The sequence below is a fragment of the Cupressus sempervirens genome, chromosome 7 (assembly GCF_028749045.1).
Source record: "Cupressus sempervirens isolate cs-2001-9-10 chromosome 7, ASM2874904v1, whole genome shotgun sequence".
Lineage (NCBI taxonomy): Eukaryota > Viridiplantae > Streptophyta > Pinopsida > Cupressales > Cupressaceae > Cupressus > Cupressus sempervirens.
Window position 1 is genome coordinate 584873523 of NC_143124.1, and position 15671 is coordinate 584889193.

Here is a 15671-nt window from a genome sequence, read left to right on the forward strand (position 1 = left end):
GAGCAATTTTTTTTTTGTTTTGGGGTAGAATCTCAAAATCTACACATTGGTGCAGGATGTTTGAGATCTATATTCCTACATTTTTCTGCAAATTGCAAATCTTAATTTTTGCCACTTCAAATGCTTAGTACAGGCTCATTTGGACACATATTCATGTTCTATTTTTTTAGAAAGTGAATGATTTTTCATCTACTTTCCAGATCTACAATCAAATTATAGGCTTTTGTGGACATAAATACTACTTTTAGAAATAGGCCCTAAATTGGCTATTGTAATCACACTAACTATAAAGTGCCAAATCATGCATTAGAGGGGGTTGATTGATTATTTTTGCATTTTGGGGGTTGCATACATACATTAATCTCATGGAGTTTTGTTCCACATGTTGGAGTGGAGTTAGACCCCCATTGACAAAAAAGGAACTATCACAAATGGAGTGCTTTACTCATTGATCATCTAAGAAGAGAGATTAAGGAAGTATTGCCTTATTTATGTTCCAATGAACTGATCTCTTCCATTTAAGAATAACCACCTATTAATAGACTTTCGGATATCATTATATTTAGTATCAATTCTAATCAGTGGCATGTCATTAAAAAGCTCTGATACCATGTTGGATTTGAGCAAATACACAAATCAAACCCACAAGCCCTCAAATCACTTGCACATAGAAAACCTGTCACAAAGAAGAAAAAGAGAAGAAGAGGCAAGGGTTTGGTTTGAAAATAAGAAAATTGCATCCTCACATAAAATGTAAATTGCTATACAATATGATATGCAAATACACTAAGAGAGCTTCTTTACAAAGGCCTCTAGGAAGCTTCTAGAATGAGCTAGAAAGTGTTAGGAGATAAGCATGACAAGGTAGAAACAAACTCTGTAGATGAGAGGATAAGTATGACAAGGTAGAAACAAACTCTCGTGTTGTCAACAAGTCAATACGTAAAAGTATGTTAACTCCTAGATGACAATTAATACATGCATTTATCCTAAGTAAACTTAAGTAAAGAGTAAATAATAATAATTTACTCTAATAACCATCATGTGATTTTTTTTGGAATTTTTTGAGAATATTGCCACCATACCAACTGCTAATGCAATATTAGGCCTTGTGTGCACTACATATTGCAATTTTTCAATCATTGATTTGTATGTGGTCTGATCTACCTCTTTGGAATCATCATTTTTGGAAAGCTCATGTCTAGTAGATATATGGGTTCCAACTAATCTTGAATCCTCCATTCCAAATTTCTTTAGTATCTCCTTGATGTATTTAGATTGAGTGATGTAGATACCATCTTTCTTCTATTGGATCTATAATCCAACAAAGAATTTTATTTCTCCAAACATAGACATCTTAAATTCTTTACTCATTTTTTTTGAAAATACCTTGCACAAGTCATCATTTCCTATAAATAAAGTGCCATCCACAAATATTTCTTTCAACACAATCCTTTTGTTTGGTCCTTTTTTGATATACAAGCAACTGTTATCATTTGTTCTTTAAAAGCCAATATGTATCAAGTTGTTATGAAGTCTTTCATACCAAGCTTTAGGAGCTTTCTTAAGACCATATAATTCCTTTTGTAATTTACAAACCATGTCCTTTTTGCTAGGATCTACAAAAAATTTAGGTTGTTCAATGTAGACTTCCTCATCAAAAATTCCATTCAAGAATGCAGATTTTATATCCACTTCATAAAATTTGAATCCTCTATGAGCTGCATATGCTAGTAAAGTTCTAACACCTTCTAATCTTTCAATAGTTGAGAAAGTTTCACCATAATCATTACCTTCTTCTTGAGAATAACCCTTACATACCAACCTTGCTTTGTTTCTGTAAACTTTTCCATCTTCATATTTAGCTTATTTCTAAATACCCATTTTGTGCCAATTATATTCTTATCCTTGGGTCTAGAAACAAGAGTCCAAGTTTTTTTCTTCTCTATCTATTCTATTTCTTCAATCATTGCTTCAATCCAAATTTCATTATCCAAAGTATCTTTGACATTTTTGGGTTCAAATTCAACAAGTAAACATGTACCTTTCAATTTGTTTCTTGTTATTTTTCTATTTGATTTGTCTCTAATGATCTAATTAGGTGCATGATACCTTATGAAATATCTTGCTAATATAGGTTATTTGGATTTGGAATGAATTTCACTATTTTCAACATAAACTTTAGTATCAAGCTCAGTTCCCACTATCTGTGACTCAAGTCCATCAAACTCTAGCCTTTGATTGTGACTCAAGCTGCATTATCTGCAACTTGGTAAATGTTGAAGATTTTTGGAACTTGGGAGGTGAGGTGTCCTATCTACTAGTTATATTTGGTAGGGTATCAGGTTCATAGTAAATAAATCTTCTATAATCCTTAGGCTCTTTTCTGCAAACTCATCAATTTCACATTTGCACTTTCTATGATTTTGTGTGTAGACAAATTCAAACATTTGTATGCTTTACTTCTATAAGAGTATCTTAGAAATATGCCTTCATCACCTTTGGCAACAAAGTTGCATTTTTTAGATTCTTTCAAGATATAACATTTGCTACCAAATACTTTCAAGTAACTTACATTAGGTTTATAGCCATACCATAGTTCATAAGGAGTTTTATTTGTGTCTTTCTTTAGTTGTACTCTATTTAAAGTATGAACTACAGTGCTGATAGCTTCCTTCTAGTATTTGATTGCAACATTCTTTTCTATCATCAATGTTCTTGCACATTCCATGACGGATATGTTCCTTCTTTCAACTATACAATTTTGCTATGGTGTACTAGGGGCTAATACTTGTCTTTTAATACCTTTTTAAATGTAGAATTAATTAAACTCATTGGGGATGAATTCACCACCTTTTTTTTATCTCAAAAATTTCAACTTCTTTCTATTTTTTTTTTCTACTCTTGCCAGATACCACTTGAATTTTTGAAAGGCTTTAAATTTTTCTTTTAGATACATTATAGTCATCATTCTAGAATAGTCATCAACAAAAAGAATGAAGAAATTATCTCCATTGTCACTCTCTATTCCAATAGGTCCACATAAATCTATATGTACAAGGTTTAAGACTTCTTCAGAATGATAGTTCTTGCTTTTGAAACTAGTCTTTCCCATCTTACCAATTTGACAATTTTTGCACAGACCCATATCAAGTTTCCTCAAGCTAGGAATTCCTCTTACTCTTCTGTGCTTTCTTATCTTAATGAGGTTATCAAAGTTTAAATAACATAATATTTTGTGCCATAACTAGCTTTCTTCTAGTTGAGCAATAAAACATGAATTTTCACTGAGATCAAGATAGAATAGATTACCTTTTGTTTTTTGCCAAATCAAACTAGATTTCCTTTTCCATCTAGTAGTTTGGCCTTCCCATTCATAAATTCTTCCTTGAAACAATGATATTCAACTGTGCCACACTCAATAGATTATGTTTTAGTCCTTCAACCTAATAAGCATTATCACATATAAGTTCCTTAGTCAAAGAGATACATCCTTTTTCTTTTATGAAACAAGGTTCATTATTTTCTAATCTTACACTACCACCATCATAATATTCCATGTGCTCAAACTTTTTTTTGTCTCTAGTCACATGATGTGAGCAACCACTATCAATAATCGAAGTATTATTTTTGCTAACATGAGAGATAAGTGCCTTCTTATCTCCTTCATCGTCAAATTCATCTTTTACAATGATATATACCCTCAACTTCACTATTATTAGAATCTTTAGCCATAAAATAATATTTCTTACCTTTTTCCTTGTAGTCCTTGTAGTTTTTGAATTCCTTCTTGGCTTTGTACTTATTGTTTTTCTTTAAATCCTTCTTTTCTCTATTTGGGCACCTAGCAGCAATGTGACTAATTTTTTCATAAGAAAAATAGATTAATCTTACCTTTGTACTTTCCTCTAGCTTTAGAATATTTCTTTGTAAGTAGGATTTCACTTCTTGATTAATTGACCTTTGTTTTCTTACTCTTTTTCTTGAGTGAGACTTTGGCTTCAAAAGAAGACCCAATATCTTTGGAGCTAGGAACATAGTTATGAGAGTTATCCAACTAAAAAGCTATCTATCTTCCAACTAAAGCATCCAAAGTTATATTGCTATTTGGATCACATCTCATTGCATAGATAGGAAGAAGAATTATGAGTACCTTGCTTACATCTATTTTGTCATCAATGTCCCCTCGAAATGCTTTGATTGCTCTCACACTTGCTTTGATTCTTTCTATCTTCTCTCATTTTCATTTGATCAAATTATCCTCTAAGACTTTTTACTTTATCTCTTCTTATATTTTTAGCTCCTTCGTAGACATCTTTTAGTTTGATCCATATTGCATGAGCTATAGTACAACAGTCTTTTACTTCATCAAATTCAACATTGTTAAGAGTAGATGCAATATCAATCATCATGATGTTATGATTTTTCTTCTTAGCAATGTCCTCAACTGATAATGTTCTAGTAGGAGTCTTGTATTTAGTATCAAGATACTTACAACTTGAATAATTGATAGTTACCAGATGTAATCTCATAAGTCCTTTCCATGTTGCAAAGTTATCTTTGTTTCAACCTGGGAATCTCTCTTTTGTAAGACATCCTGATCTTTTAGCTTAGGTCCTTGAAGCCTTCTCTGTAAGCACCAAAAGATCTAATAACAATTGTTGGAAATATAAGAGGACTAACTAAGAGGGGAGGGGTGAATCAATTACCCCTAAAATAAATCCTAGATCCCTTAGATGTTAGTGCAAGAAAACTATGTAAAAACTTAATATTGTTGATGCTTGTTAAACACACATAAAATGTTGTAACTCAATAAACACTGAAAATGCTTAGTAGAAATTTAACATGAAAATATTAAGATGTTATCTATGGTTACTTATCACTTTAACTTAGTTGTAAAAGCATAAGAGAAATAACATGAACACATTTGACACTAGAATTTAATGTGGAAACCCAATTTAGGAAAAACCACCAATTGCAACTAGTTACTAATTTTCACTCTTTTGAAGTGAGCCCAATTAGAAGCCAACCTTGTTAAAGGTTATAAAACACACTGTTAGGTGTGGTCCTATTAGAGGATTTAATGAGCTTGTTAGGAGTGGCCTTGTGAGAGTTTTTTGGACAATTCAATAGAAATGTTACCTTGTTAGAGGATTTACAAATAGCTATTAAGCCAACTTTGTTAAGAGATTTAAATTTTGCTACAATGGTTAGAGAGTAACAATAAAATGACCTAATTTGGATGTAACTAAATCGTTGATTATAGATCTCAATTCTAGCTTATAATTGATCCTTCTTGATCAGATATATCTTTTTAGCTTCTTAAGGATATTCTACTTATCCTTCTAATTTACTTTTTCTTAGCATCATCAAATCTTCAATTCTCTTTCATGTATTACACACTTTCTAATCCTCAACTTGACCTTATATTTATATCTTTTATATTGTCAAGTTAGTTAGAATACAACTTAGAATAATTAATAATCATCTTCTCAATTGGCTAGAACCAACAAATAAATTCATTAAACTCAATATGCCAAAATAAGAAAATCTTTCATTAGCTAACCTTGCTCAGTAGTCACTAAGAAATGATTTTCCTGTATTAACTAGGTGAAATTAGTCAACACTACATATACAAAAAGTTCCTTTGGTAACTGAGTGAGCTCAGTTAACACTCATCTTCCAAAAACTTTCCTTTGTCTCCCGAGTGAACTCGATAAACACTATCTTCTAAACTAGGTAAACTCTGGAACACTCGGCAGACACAAAAAGTTTTCTACAATTCCAAAGTGAGATTAGCATACACTAAATGACAATGATATGACATTTTGTGTAACATCAAAGAAAATACACAATCAATCAATTATTCCAACATATCTTGACATTAATATTTAGCCTAGTCCATAGTTTCCCAACAAGTGATGAGGTTCTCTAGTATATATCTACCCTTGAAAAAGCTTGTTTGTGTCTGGATGATGATCTTAGGAAGAATGAGGACTATCCTAGAAGCAAAAATCTTAGCCAAGATTTTATAAGAAACATTCAGGAGTGTGATAGGCCTCTAGTTCTTAATTAGTGTTTTGTCACCTCCCTTATATATTAATTTGATAAGGCCAACATTGATGTTCTATCCCATATAACCATTCTCAATGACATCCTTCTATAACTCTTTTAGGATGGGGCTAATCCAATCCTTATTGACCTTGAAGAATTCAAATGTAATCCCATCTGCTCTTGGGGCTTTCTCTTTTCTCAAAACAAAGATGCCATCTTTAATCTCTACAAGAGAGATAAGGACTTCCAACAATGTTGCATCCACTTTTGACAATTTTTTTAGGAATAATAACTTGAATCTTATTTCTTACATTTTCCATATCATCCCCATCATCCTCTAAAGGAAAAAAAGTTTTATAATATCAAGAAAAAAACACCAAGGATACTCTCTGAATCTATGAAGTTGGAACCATTCTCACATACACACTTAATCTTATCTTTATCTTCCTTAACATTTAGAACTTTGAAGAAAAATTTAGAACCTCTATCACCCAACTTAAACCAATTAGCTTTGGAGGGAATTCTAGCCCTTTCAATCTTTTTAGTTTGAAGTTTCCTCAACTCATGCTTAGTCTTTGTAACAATCTCTAGAGTTTGTGGATTTCAAGGTTGATTTTGGAGAGAGGATTCAACTGATTATAAGGAATTGATTAAGGAGAGTTCCAGTACTTTTCCATCCTCAACTTTCTTTTTCCCCACATTTTTGAATAGATTTTGCCAAGAGATGATAGTTTGGTTCCAACAAGTGATGGGAGTTTCATGTTTACAAATGTTATAGTTATACCACTATATAATTTTGGAAGCTACAATCACATCTTGGTCATCCAACAATGAATAATTAAGAGAAAAAGATCCAAATTTAATGAACTTGGATTGGGGGATCCAAGTTTAAAAATATCAACTAGAATAGGGTGGTGGTCAGACAATGTATATGGTAGAACCTAGACAAGATTATTATCAGACGGTTTAGAGAAACTAAAGAAGTATTTGTCATAATAAAATTTGTCTAGTTTGAAATATATCCTCTTATCTCCTCTTTGGAAGATGGACCAATTGAACAAGATAACTAAGGATTGATGTCTCAAATTAGCAAGGGGATCAATGAGATTGAGTTTACTCAATATTATAGACCAATAGAAATATTTATTGCCTTTCCATTCAAACTTAAAGCATCCCAATTTATCCTAAGGCCTCTCCACAATACTAAAGTCTCCAACCACTATCCAAGGGATAATAGGTAATTAGGCCAACCACTGCCACAATTCTATTCTATCTAAATGGTCAATAGGAGAACAAATAGAGCAAATACCAAACTCAAAATTTCCAAATTTAAAGGAGACCCATGCTACTCTATTACAAAGTGAGTTACTCCAGTTGGTGATTTTATTTCTCCAATTAGGGTCGATGAGTAAGGAAATTCCCTTGTTTCTCTTAGGATGTTTGGTTGAGATGGTAGTTGCATCCTTCCAAATACATTTTAGGGCAATTTCAAGGGAAAAACCTATTGCCTTAACCTCTTGAATCAACAATATATCAATAGTTTTCACCCACTTTAAGAATATTTTAACAATGTATTTTCGATCTAATGTTTCTTGACCTTTAACATTCCAGGAAGCTAGTTTCAACTTATCCATAAAGTAGCTTATTTATTAGTGTCCATTAGGGTCCAAAACTTGTTAAAGCAATCTAGCATTTTGGATCTGGCCAACTTGAAGGCCTTAGTATTACCACTTGTGTGAGGTGGCCTTTCCCTTTTTCTCTTTACCACTTCACCACTTTCCAAAATAATATGGTTATTCTTTCACCTACCTTTACTTTCTTTTTGCACAAACACATAAACATCATCCTCTACCTTACTGTCCATCTAAGATAAATCCTCCACGCCAAACTTTGGAGCAACAATAGAATACACCTCCTCTACCAAGAAATTTCCCCCTACTACAATAAGTAAGGAACTTGGCTCCACATACTCCAGGTTGGCTGTGAGATCCCCTTCCCTATCAAGAATTAGATTTTTAGAGTTTATTGGAATAATAATCAATCATGAAGTATTTTCTCTTCATTCAAGTAATCCAACTTGTGCATGATTGAGGCTTCTCCAACCATGTTTCCTAGGTTCTTAAAGCCATCTTCCCCACAAGGGGTAATTTCAAGAGGAGAGGCAACCTCTTCTTTATTCTTGATTAAGGTGGGGAATAGCTTAACAATTAAGGATGACATGTTCAAGGAAGATTTTTTCCCTTATCTTTTAAAGACCTCAAGGCCAACTACTGGCCATTCAAAGGCTAATTACTACCAGAAAAAGGCTTTGGTTCTAGCCCAAAGTCTAGAGTTTGGACTTCTGGTAGGGTTTCAAGCTCTTCCATTGAGCCTTGAGCTATCAAAATTTTGGGATTCATCGAGGAATCAAAAAATTTTCTTTCAAGGCATCTAAGGAAGCTATAAGTTTTTTAGAGTTCTTCAACCATTGAGATGCCTAAGGGTCAAGAGAAATTTGGCTAGAATTTATTTTTTTACTATGGTGACAGTATACTTTATTTTAGGGGGTTTCTTGGAGGGAGGTAGCGGCTCACTCTTATGGGTTTTTTTTGCATGTAATTAGGGGGAAAGCCTTCCTTTTCTGGCCTTCTCACTTGTAAAGATAACAAGCATTAAGCCCTCCCATATATTCAATGGGGCACCATAGGGGTGGGGCTCCCTTATCCAGAAAAATAATTTCTAGGGCATCGACACTAGGGAAGATGGAGATAAGAATTTTGATATTAGGATTAGGGATTAGGTTGTTGGAGCGATCAATTTTAAGAAATTTTCCAAATGGTTCTAGTAGTTGCAGAATGAAATTCTAAACATATGGAGGGAGATTGCTAACTTTTATCCACCTTGGGTTGTCTAGGGCTAGGAATTCTTCATTAATTGAATCAAAAGATAATGGAAAAGCCCTAAACTTTGTGTTACCTACTCTCTAAAATTGTTTTTCCACCACAACTTTTTGGGAAATAGGGTTGCAAAAGATATCTATAAATAAACCTCACTGTATGTAACATATGAAAACAAGAAAAGTGGTGTCCTAAATTATGACCCCAAATCCTTTCAAACCAATTATTTAGATAATTCATTGATGACAAATTGAGAGGGTCCATAGCAACAAAAAAGATTTTAGTATTCCTTAACCTACTCTTCTCTTTATCTAATTCTACTATCATTTGGTTGTTAGGTTTAATAATGACGTAGGGTCAAGAAATGTCCTTACCTCCATCTTCGTGTCCTTCGACTTGATTGGTTGGGGAAAAAAATCCTTTGACTGGGATTGGGGAATTCGTTGAAGCACTTGTTTGAACAAGCTTTTGCCTCCTCCCTTGATTGGTTTATGTATGACTTTCCTTAGTTCTCCATGGTGAGCATCAAAACAATTTTGGAACCCTAAGTGACTATGAAAGTTGGGTAGATTATTGTTCACTTTCATAAAGAATTATCATTGATGTGAGGATTAAATGCATCTAGAGTAAATTCTTTGATTCAGCTAGTCATCTCAACCCCTGGTAAGGCTGAAGCCATTAATGCTAGTACACAAAGGATTAATGAGGGTTCTATAGATATTTGGTTGTAGAGCCCTCTCCCTTTGTCTTTGAAATATCCTTTCCTTAGCATATATATATATATATATATATATATATATATATATATATAAACAAAAAGGTGAGTGACTACAAATGCCACATTTGTGATTGGGACTTGCCTCTAGTGTGAGCCATCACATGGAGTAGGGTTATTGATATGCTAAGATTTGATAACTTGCCACACATTTAAGATATTGGACATCCCATGGAAGGATTAAAGAGGCCATCATACAAATCCACTTGTTAGTGCCTAATTTATATACAAAGGTGAGATCCGTTAAGAAGTGGTAAAAGGTAGGCATGATGTTTAATGTATTATTTAAATATAATGAAATGCATTATTTAAATGTAATAAAATGTGTTATTTAAATTTTTTTGATATTACCATCATATATATGTTAAGGTTCATGTATCATTAATATGTTTATATATGATAGATATTTAAATATGAAAACGTAAGTATATGAAAATATAATGCTATATATGTATATATGTTATATATACATATCTATATACATACATACATACATACATACATATATGTATGTATGTATATATACATATATAATTAGATATTTATTATATGAGAATATTGGAGATCATTTTTAAAGTAAGATAAGAAGGAATGATGTTAGTTTATAATTATCTAAATCTTCTTGGAAAGATCCTTATATTGAGTATTATATTAGTCTCTCTCTTACTTTTATTTTCTATACAAGTTACGTTGATTTTTTTCTCCAAGATTTTTATTGCAAGAAAAGGGAGATTGAGATCTAGAGGGAGCCTGACATTTCATTAGAGGAAACCTTGAAAGAGAGGGAGTAAATAAAGGATGTAATTTAGTGAATCTTTGGTGATGTGAGACATATTTATTTAGAGGGAGTAAACCATGTTGAGATGGATTATCCAGCGATCAACAAATTGTAGCAGCCAAGAGGACTACAATTCATGAGTATACCATGTGACTATGTGATATTAATGCACCTACCTCTTGTATACATCATGAGGAAGTGATGAATTCCAAATGATTATCACTTGTATTTGTAAAAGTTATTGAAAAGTGACGATCTTACAATAACTTAATTTTTCTATTATTATGGATATCTTATGATGTCTATGTAGATCATAATAGATTATAATTTTTCATCATGGATGTTTATATGGTAAGCATTATGAGAATGTGTGTGCATATAACTTATAAACACTTTTGAGTACATGGTGACTATCATATGACTTGATGTTTTGAAGACCATTACTCATAGTACTTGGTGAATATCTTATGTTGATATTTTTTACACCAATACTCAAATTTGATATCAAAATGGTGAATATAATATGTTGATGTTTTGTAGACCATTACCTTATTGAGTACATGGAGGGTATCAAGTGTTGATACTCTAAAGATCATTACTCAAAGTATTTGGTAAATACCATTGATATTTTGGGAGGCCAATACTCATGATATCATATGTGATATCAAAACTTTTGAGTACTTGGCAGCTATCAAATGTCAATATTCTAGGAGACCAAGACTCATGATATCAAATGAGATATCAAAATGTTGGATATCTTCTAATCAAAGATATTCATATATTACATTTAGTTAATATATCATCATGAGTTTATCCTCCCTAGCTAAGAGGGAGTGTTGATGTTTTGGTATATTTAGTAGGATAAACCTGTGAGATCAAGTTAATATAATTAAAATGATATATATTTATGTTTGATATTATATTAATTATCTTAATAAATAAAAATTTCCCATGAAGGGACATGTCCTTTCTCAATTTATTCCTCATACAAAGAGATCAATGAATTTGGAAAACACATACCAAAGATGACAGTTCTATTACATTTACAACAGAGAAATCCAATAACAACTCTAGAACAACTCTCAATCCCTACAATAGTCTCAAATATCCTACCAAAGTAACTTCTAATTGTATCATCTTCTTGCATCTTATCTCTCACAATTATATATTTCTAATTCTTTAGTTTATATTTATTTGCAAATGTATCACCCTTCAAATAGAATTTGTAACTTAATTCAAATAGCATGTGCAAGATAATACCTTTTACCTCAATATACTTTAATTCTAGAAGGGATGATAACAAAGCTTCTCTAGCATACATATTGTACATTAATAGATCCTTCTACTTTTGTGAATAATTATCCAAATCTTTCTTCTCAATCACTGAATTTCTCTTCCTTGTAATCATCCACTAATCAACTCCCATGCATAATAGATGTATCTTCATCTTGGCTTTTCAACTTTCATACTTTACTCCATAAAACTTTGGACTTTCCTTCCTTAATGTCACCATTGACCTCCTTAAGCTATTAAAATTTTCCTTCAAGGACCTAATGCTCTAATACTAATTGTTAGAAATTAAAATCCAATACAACTAGCGAGGGGGGGGGGGTTGTTAGGATAAAACACAGACAGAAATAAAAACTACAAGAAAATATAACCAATAATAGAAAAAATAATAGAACACACAAAAATGAACACAAGGCACCAAGATTTAACGTGGTTCACCCAATTCCTGGGCTACGTCCACCAAACAGCAAGTCCGATCCTATTACAATCCAGTGATTACAACCTGATTACAATCCATAATCCCTTACAGCTCAATACTGCCGCAAGAACCAATTTCGTATCACAACATGATGAAAAATACCCAACCCTAAGCCCTTTTTATACAAGTATTAAACCGCTTTAGGGTTATAACATGTCGGCCATATGACGGCCATAATATGTTGGCTACCATGTTGGCCACTGCCCACTATTTATGAAGTATGTACAGTACTTTCCTGATCAGTCATCACAATCTAACAATCTCCCACTTGGGGATTGATCAGGCTCCACACTAAACAACAATCTCCCACTTGGAGACTGATCCTGTAGCAATACAACTACCACATGGGGCTCCCACTGGATCAAACCACCTTGGACTCTACTGTTCTTTTATTCACGTTTAGTCTAAAAGACCAACTGAAGCTGAAGAGAAGTTCAGCTTCTCCTTTGTTACAACCTTTGTCAACATATCTGCTGGATTGTCATTGGTATGTATCTTCTCCAGCTTTAACTGTCCATCCTCCAAAACTGACCGAATGAAATGGTATCGCAACTGTATGTGTTTGGTCTTAGAATGCAGAGCTGAATTCTTAGCAAGATGAATGGCACTTTGACTATCTGTAAACAAATAATTATCCTTCTGAGGATGTCCCAATTCTTCCAAGAAGAACTGAAGCCATATCATCTCCTTGGCTGCCTCTGTAGCAGCAACATACTCTGCCTCTGTAGTGGATAAAGCATTAATCTTCTGTAACCTAGAAACCCAGCTCACGGCTGCCCCACCAATAGTAAAGACATAACCTGTAGTACTCCGCCTAGTATCAATATCCCTGCCAAATCTGAGTCAACATAGCCCTATAAATCAGTAGTAGAGCCCCCAAAGTGTAAACACTTATTGGATGTCCCTCTCAAATTTTTGAGAATCCACTTGACAACATTCCAATGTTCAAATCCTGGATGACTCATGTACCTGCTAACGACTACCACTGCATGTGCAATATCTGGTCTAGTGCATACCATAGGATACATCAAACTTCCTATAGCTGATGCATAGGGTACCTTGGACATCTTATCCTCCTCTTCCTATGTCTTGGGACACATCTCCTTAGTCAATTTCAAATGACTAGGTAAAGGTGTGCTGACAGATTTAGCATTCTCTATACAGAAACGTTGCAACACCTTCTCAACATAATCAGCCTGAGATAACATCAAGGTTCTGTTCTTCCTATCTCTACAAATCTTCATACCAAGGATTTGTTTTTCTGCCCCCAAATCCTTCATAGCAAATGCATGTGCTAACTGGCATTTTAGGCCCTTAATATGATGCATGTCCCAGCTATAAGCATATCATCAACATATGGACATAAAATAATGTAGCTATCATCATCCAACCTCTTAAAATAAACACAATAATCTGAATGACACCTGTTATATCCATACTCATGCATAAAACTGTAAAATTTCAGATACCATTGCCGAGGTGCTTGCTTCAAGCCATATAAACTTTTCTTCAATTTGCACACTAAGTTCTCCTTACCTTTGACCTCAAAACCCTGTGGCTGAGCCATATATATTTCTTCATCCAAATCACCATGAAGAAAGGTTGTTTTAACATCCATCTGCTCTAAATGCAAATCTTTAGTAGCCACAAGACTTAAAATAGTACGAATAGAAGTCATTTTAACAACAGGAGAAAATATCTCATCAAAATCAATTCCCTTTTTTTGTGCAAATCCTTTTACAACTAACCTGGCCTTAAATATTTTCTTACCTCCTTCCTCTTCTTTCAACCTATAAACCCATTTATTCTGTAAAGCCTTTTTACTTTCAGGCAACTTGCACAAATCCCATGTCTTATTTTTCAACAAAGAGTCCATTTCATCTTTCATTGCAAACTCTCACTGAATCTTAGTATCCACCTGCACAGCTTCATCATAACTTTCTGGTTCACCAACATCAGTAAGTAAAATAGAATACAAAAAGGGAGAAAACCTTTGTGGAGGTCTAATTTGCCTTGTTGACCGTCTAACATTTACTGGTGTGTGTGGTATTTTTTGTTGTAGTTGTTGCACATCATGAGGAATGGCTGGAACATCAGCTTTTGGAGTATCATCCAGCACTACATAATCATCTTTTTTCTTCTCATGTTGCTGCAACAGATCTTTGTACAACACTTTCTCATTGAATATGACATCTCGACTTCTAACAATTTTAAGATTTTCAAAATCTCAAAGCCTATAACCAAATTCATTAATGCCATATCCAACAACGACACATTTCTTTGATTTAGCTTCTAGCTTGGTTCTATTTTCAGAATCTATATGAGCAAAAGCTTCACAACCGAAGGTCTTGAGAAAAGAATAACTCACCTTCTTACCAGTTCATGCTTCCTCTGGAATACCACAGCTCAAAGGAGTAGAGGGACCTCTATTAATCAAATATATAGCAGTATTGATAGCCTCTGCCCACATGTGTAAGGGCAACCCAGCATGCAACCTCATGCTCCTCGCACGCTCCATTATAGTCCTGTTCATGCGTTCAGCCACTCCATTTTCCTGTGGAGTCCTTGGAACATTTTTTTGTCTACGAATACCATTAGTGGAGCAATAATCTTCAAATTCATGACTGCAATACTCACCACCATTATTAGATCTGAGACATTTTAATTTCTTACCACTCTCATTTTCAACCAAGCATTTCCATTTCTTAAAAGTTTGAAATACATCAGATTTCTGTCTAAGGAAATAAACCCATACTTTTCTAGTTGCATCATCAATAAATGTAACATAATAATGAGATCCACCAAGGGAAGATACCTGAGCCGGTCCCCATACATCTGTATGCACAAGCTCTAATTTCTCCTTTTTGTTTTCCTTCCCTGTCTTTACAAAACTCACTCTCTTTTGTTTTCCATACACACAACTTTCACAGAAATCTATATTCACACATTTCAGACCTGGTAAAACTTTCCTTGAATGAAGTACTTTCATACCTTTCTCACTCATGTGCCCAAGTCTATTGTGCCACAATGCTGTATCAGAATCTACAGCAGTTATTTGTTCTCCCTGCTCAATTGCATTAATTGTTCCTGAAACAATCAAAGTAGAAGGAACAATATGACCTGTACAAAGATATAAGGTGCCTACTTTCACACCTTTTGCTACTACAAGGGAACCTTTTGAAACCTTCCAATTTTATCATTAAAAGTAACTACACAACCTTCATCACCGAGTTGCCCTGCTGAAATTAAATTTTTACTTAGTTTTGGAACATGTCTTACCTCATGTAGTAGCCAATGATTCCCATTCTGCAACTTAATCTTAATTTTTCCCTTTCCAACAATCTGACAGGGTTCATTATCCCGCAAATAAATAAGCCCAAAATCCCCTTGGACATAATCGATGAAATAACCTCTATGAGG